Genomic DNA, 6200 nt, shown 5'->3' with positions numbered 1-6200 from the left:
AAAGGCTTAAGTCTCAAAGGATACTGGTCGATCACAGAAAGGAAGTAGGTACAGGAACCATCGGTATAACAATTGTAAATTATCGTAGCATTGTTGGAAAATAATCAGAGCTCCAATCATTAACAGAAAGCACTGATGCTCAAATCATTATAGGCACTGAAAACTGGCTAAGGCCAGAAAGAACTTCAAACGAAATTTTTGCGGAGGACCTAACGATGTTGAGAAAGGATAGACTAAGTACAATTGTATTGTAGTGTGTTTGTTGCTCTTAGAACTAGTTTATCGTCTATAGAAATCGAAGTAGATAGGTCCTGTCAGTTAGTACTGGTAGATGCCATGCTTGGCAACCGGAATAAAGTAAGAAGTGGATCCTTCTACCGACCACCTTACATTGATACAATTGGTGAAAAGTTCAAAGAAAACAAATCTATTCAAAACATGTACGCGACTCATACGAGGTGCATTCAAGTTCTAAGGCCTCCGATTTTTTTTCTTCGGACTGGAAAGAGATAGAAACATGCGCATTGTTTTAAAATGAGGCCGTGTTCATTGTCAATACGTCCCAGAGATGGCAGCACCGTACGGCAGATGGAATTTTACCGCCAGCGGCGACAATGAGAACTGTTTTAAATACTTAAGATGGCGACGTTTTCCTTACTTGAACAGCGTGCAATCATTCGTTTTCTGAATTTGCATGGTGTGAAACCAACTGAAATTCATCGACAGTTGAAGGAGGTGGTGATGGAGTTATGGATGTGTCGAAAGTGCGTTCGTGAGTGTGACAGTTTAATGAAGGAAGAACATCGTGTGACAACAAACCAAAACAACCTCGGGCTCGCACAAGCCGGTCTGACGACATGATCGAGAAAGTGGAGAGAATTGTTTTGGGGGATCGCCGAATGACTGTTGAACAGACCGCCTCCAGAGTTGGTATTTCTGTGGGTTCTATGCACACAATCCTGCATGACGACCTGAAAATGCGAAAAGTGTCATCCAGGTGGGTGCCACGAATGCTGACAGACGACCACATGGCTGCCCGTGTGGCATGTTGCCAAGCAATGTTGACGCGCAACGACAGCATGAATGGGACTTTCTTTTCGTCGGTTGTGACAATGGATGAGACGTGGATGCCATTTTTCAATCCAGAAACAAAGCGCCAGTCAGCTCAATGGAAGCACACAGATTCACCGCCACCAAACACATTTCGGGTAACTGCCAGTGCTGAAAAAATGATGGTGTCCATGTTCTGGGAAAGCGAGGGCGTAATCCTTACCCATTGCGTTCCAAAGGGCACTACGGTAACAGGTGCATCCTACGAAAATGTTTTGAAGAACAAATTCCTTCCTGCACTGCAACAAAAACGTCCGGGAAGGGCTGTGCGTGTGCTGTTTCACCAAGACAACGCACCCGCACATCGAGCTAACGTTACGCAACAATTTCTTCGTGATAACAACTTTGAAGTGATTCCTCATGCTCCCTACTTACCTGACCTGGCTCCTAGTGACTTTTGGCTTTGTCCAACAATGAAAGACACTCTCCGTGGCCGCGCATTCACCAGCCGTGCTGCTATTGCCTCAGCGATTTTCCAGTGGTCACAACAGACTCCTAAAGAAGCCTTCGCTGCTGCCATGGAATCATGGCGTCAGCGTTGTGAAAAATGTGTACGTCTGCAGGGCGATTGCGTCGAGAAGTAACGCCAGTTTCATCGATTTCGGGTGAGTAGTTAATTAGAAAAAAAATCGGAGGCCTTAGAACATGAATGCACCTCGTACAGTTATGGTTGATAGTGACGTCTGTTTACCCTCGATATTTTGGCGAAAACACATGTTTAAATCCGGAGGTACGCCTAAAACATCATCCGAAATTGTGCTAAACGCATTCTCTGAAAATTATTTAGAGCAATTAGTTCATGAGCCCACTCGAATAGTAAACGATTGTGAAAACGCATTTCATCTCTTAGCAACAATCCCGAGCGAATAACGAGCGTCACAACGCGTACAGGGATTAGTGAACGCAGGGCTGTCGTAGCGAGACTGAATGCCGTAACGCCCAAATTCTCCAAAATAAACGAAAAATATATCTATTAAAAAAAACAGATAAAAATTATTCCAAATTAATAACTCAAGTGCAGACCAGAAGTGGCTTGAATTCAACGAAATAGCATCGACAGCAATTGAGAGATTTAAACAAAATAAATTAACAAAGGACCTAGCTGATCTGCCATGGTACAAAACAGGTCAGAACTGTTGCAGAAACGACGAAAAAAGCATGCCAAATTTAAACTAATGTAAAATCCTCAAGATTGGCGATCTTTCACGGAAGCTTGAAATTTACCGCGGACTTCAATGCGACATGGTTATAATAGTTTCCGCAGCGAAACTTTGCCTCTAAACCTGGCAGAAAATACGAAGAGATTCTTGTAGCATATAAAGTATGCTGGTGGCAAGATACAATCAATGATTTCTCTGCGTGATACCAATAGAAATACTATCAATGATAGTGCTGCCAAAGCTGAGTTACTAAATACAGCCTTCCGAAATTCCTTCAGCAAAGAAGACGAAGTAAATATTCCCGATTTGAAATCAAGAACAGCTGCCGACGTGAGTAACGTAGACGTAGTTATCCTCAGAGTAGTGAAGCAACTTAACAAAAGCAAATATTTCGGTCCAGAAGGTGTACCGGTTAGGTTCGTTTAAGAGTATGCTGATTGAATTCCTCCATACTTAACAATCATACACAACCACTCTCTCGACGACATTTCCGTACCAAAAGACTGGAAAAGTCGCACAGGTCACTCCGATATTAAAAAATGACAGTAGGAGTAATCTATTTACTTGCTGTCCGATATCATTAATAACGATTTGCAGCGGGAGTTTCGAACATATATTCTGTTCGAACATCAAGAATTACCACGAAGAGAACGGTTTACTGACGCACCGTCAACGCGGATTTAGAAAACATCGTTGTTGAGAAACACAACTAGTTCTTCACTCACACGTACTGCTGCGTGCTACCGTCAAGGGATTTCAAATTGATTCCCTATTTCTAGAGTTTCAGAAGGCTTTTGACACCGTACCCCACAAGAAGCTTGTAATCACATTGCGTGCCTATGGAATGTCGTCCCAGTTATCCAACTGCATTCTTGATTTCCTGTCAGAGAGGTCACAGTTCGTAATAATTGACAGAAAGTCATCGAATAAAACAAAAGTGGTTTCTAGCCTTTCCCAAGATAGTGTTCTGGGCCCTTTGCTGATCCTTGCCTATATAAACGATTTGAGAGACAATCTGAGCAGCCGTCTTAGGTTGTTTCCAGATGACGCTGTCGTTTATCGACAAGTAAAGTCATCTGAAGACCAAAACAAATTGAAAAATGATTTAGAAAAGATTTATATGCGACGTGAAAATTGGCAATTGAGTATAAATAATGGAAAGTGTGAGGTCATCTACATGAGTACTAAAAGGAATCCGTTAAACTTCGGTTACACGATAAATCAATCAAACCTAAAGGTCGTAAACTCAACTAAATACCTAGGAATTACAATTACAAACAACTGAAATTGGAAGGAACACATAGAAAACGTTGGGGGTAAGGCTAACCAAAGACTGCATTTTACTGGCAGAACACTTAGAAGGTGCAACAGATCTACCTTTTTTTTTTTAGGTAGTGTGGATGCCCTCCTCGCCCACACCGGCATGATGCCCAACACTACTGCCGTCTCTGCATAGGGATTGGTATTCACTGAGTGAGGTTTTCTCAGGATGTGGGTACTGCGGTGTTAGCGTACGCCTGCTGATGATTAACCATTAATACGCGCTCATCTGGAAATACCCGTAGATTGGGTCGAAAATTGAACGAAGGGTAGCGGTTTGAAGGGCAGAGGAAGAAACGTACCAAGGCAAGAGCCAAGGGAAAAAAACCTCTGCGATAGTTTGGTCGGGTAGTAAGAGCAGAAGCGGACTGGTTGCTATCTGCGACAGATCATTTCAAGGGCAAGGTGAGGTATTAGAGGGAATCATGCAGGCGAATACCTTCGACGTTGCGTGGCGTTGTGACTCGGTGGCTGCAGCTGGGTACCGGCGTTCTCTTCTCTGCCAGCATACTCGTAACAGTTGAGTTCGTCATAGGTTAGTGTCCGGTAGTTCATATACAGGATGCAGTGTAGAGTAATGTAGGTGGTTTGTTTGTACGTTAATGCACGAGTTTATTGACTTCCTGCTGTTGCCTGTGATAACAGCTGGCATGCCCAGTCAGTATTGCTGATGTGCAGGGGCTTGCCGATGTTGTCTCCACCTACGACTGTGATACCACAGTCTACTGAAGAGACTGCTTCTACTATGCTTGTCCGTCCTCTTTTGGAGTGCTGCTGTGCAGTGTGGGATCCTTACCAGATAGAAAGTTTAAATAAGGGCAGCGCGTTTCGCATAATCGAGAAATAGGAGAGAGAGACTCATGGACATGTTACAGGATTTGGTGTGGACATCATTAAAACAAAGGCGTTTCTCGTTGCTGCCGGATCTTCTCACGAAATATTGATCTCGAACTTTCTCTTCCGATTGCGAAAATATTTTTTTGGCGCTGACTTATATAGGGATAAACGATCATCATAAAACGATAAGGGAAATCAAAGCTCGTACGAAAAGGTGTTCCTTTTTTTCGAAGCGCTGTTGTGAAGGTGGTTCGATGTATCCTCTGTCAGGCATTTAAGTGTAATCAATGTAGATAAATGGATAGCGGGAATGACTTGGAGTGAACTTCGTATTCTCCTGGCGCAGAAAATGTTCAAAAAACTTACGGAAATGCGTGTCTATGCTAGATAACTTCCTGCGAAGAAACAGATGTCGATGCGAGTATGGGATGGGTTATATTCACTCGTCATATGAACATGTACTTCATCATGCCACAAAAAATAGTCCGAATCAAACAATATGTACGGAACTTAAACACAACGTTTAGGATACTCGATTTCTATGACTACGAGACAAACACCTCTCTCTCTCTCTCTCTCTCTCTCTAGTGAGCAGTGGTTAAACAGGCCGATTCTTATTCGCGTTTAAAAAACCTCATGATGGCGCTGAGACAAGTAATTTAACATAACACACATGGAGTCGCAAATGTCGGGAAAAACCAAAAAAGCAATACGGAATGTATTTTCGAGCGCTTGCGTGAAGGGATAATTCAGCGATGCAATACTTACATTCAAGCAAACGGGGCAAATTCTGAACAACCTTTGTATGAGTGATTTGTTCTAAATGTAGGAGTTACAAAATATTGTACTCATTGTAACCAAACAAAAGCTGTTCTTGTTTTCTGCTTATTTCCTTCTCTCTCCCCCTCACCACCCCCCCCCCCCCAACCCTAATTTTTTACAGACGTTATGAAGTGAAAAAACTTTCGTCATTTACTGGTAATCTTGCAATTCGGAAGCTTATACTCATTTGCTTCTGATGCAATACTGTATGTTTTTGTTGTATTGTACTTTGCAATTAACCAGCGGAGACTGAATGGCCGGTAAATAAATTAATAATTTAATACCTCAGTGTAAACACGTAATTGTCAACGGAGAGAAAAAAATACTGCCTGCTAGACACAGGGCTCGAACCCTGAGTCCTGCGCGCTAAAGCACGGAGCCACATCGACGTGAATACTTGACTTACGTTGGGATGATCAGATGCAACAGACCGAAGAGCTCAACCGCTGCACGTGCGGCTAAGTACATCATCTGATGACGTCTCATGTTCAGCAGCATTCATCAACTTTAGGATTATTGCTGACATTTTCAGCCCCATGTGTCTCATATTAAATTACTCGTCTCAGAGGCATCTACACGGCTTTGGAGTTTTTTTAAACGTTAATAAGAATTATCCTGTGTAAACATTTTAGGGACAGGTTCATTCAGCTCATTGGTTTCATATGGAAAATCTCAGAAGTGATATTCACGCCACCACTGTTCCAACAATTTCACATTGAACTCTCCAGTCACTGCTTCGTATTAGTATTATTATTTTGCTTGGGTGGCACGGCTGACATGCTGTTGCTATAGTGGGGTGGACAACAGAACGTCGAACACCTGTGTGCCTTGAATAACCACCGACACTTATACAGGGGCACATCCTTTAATTTTCGTGGCACAGATGCAACGGGAGAGCGCTGTCCAAGGAAATTTAATCCCTCGGTACACCAGACCAGGCACCACACATAA

Source organism: Schistocerca piceifrons, chromosome 1 (genome assembly GCF_021461385.2).
Source record: "Schistocerca piceifrons isolate TAMUIC-IGC-003096 chromosome 1, iqSchPice1.1, whole genome shotgun sequence".
Lineage (NCBI taxonomy): Eukaryota > Metazoa > Arthropoda > Insecta > Orthoptera > Acrididae > Schistocerca > Schistocerca piceifrons.
This window is presented reverse-complemented; position numbering follows the sequence as displayed.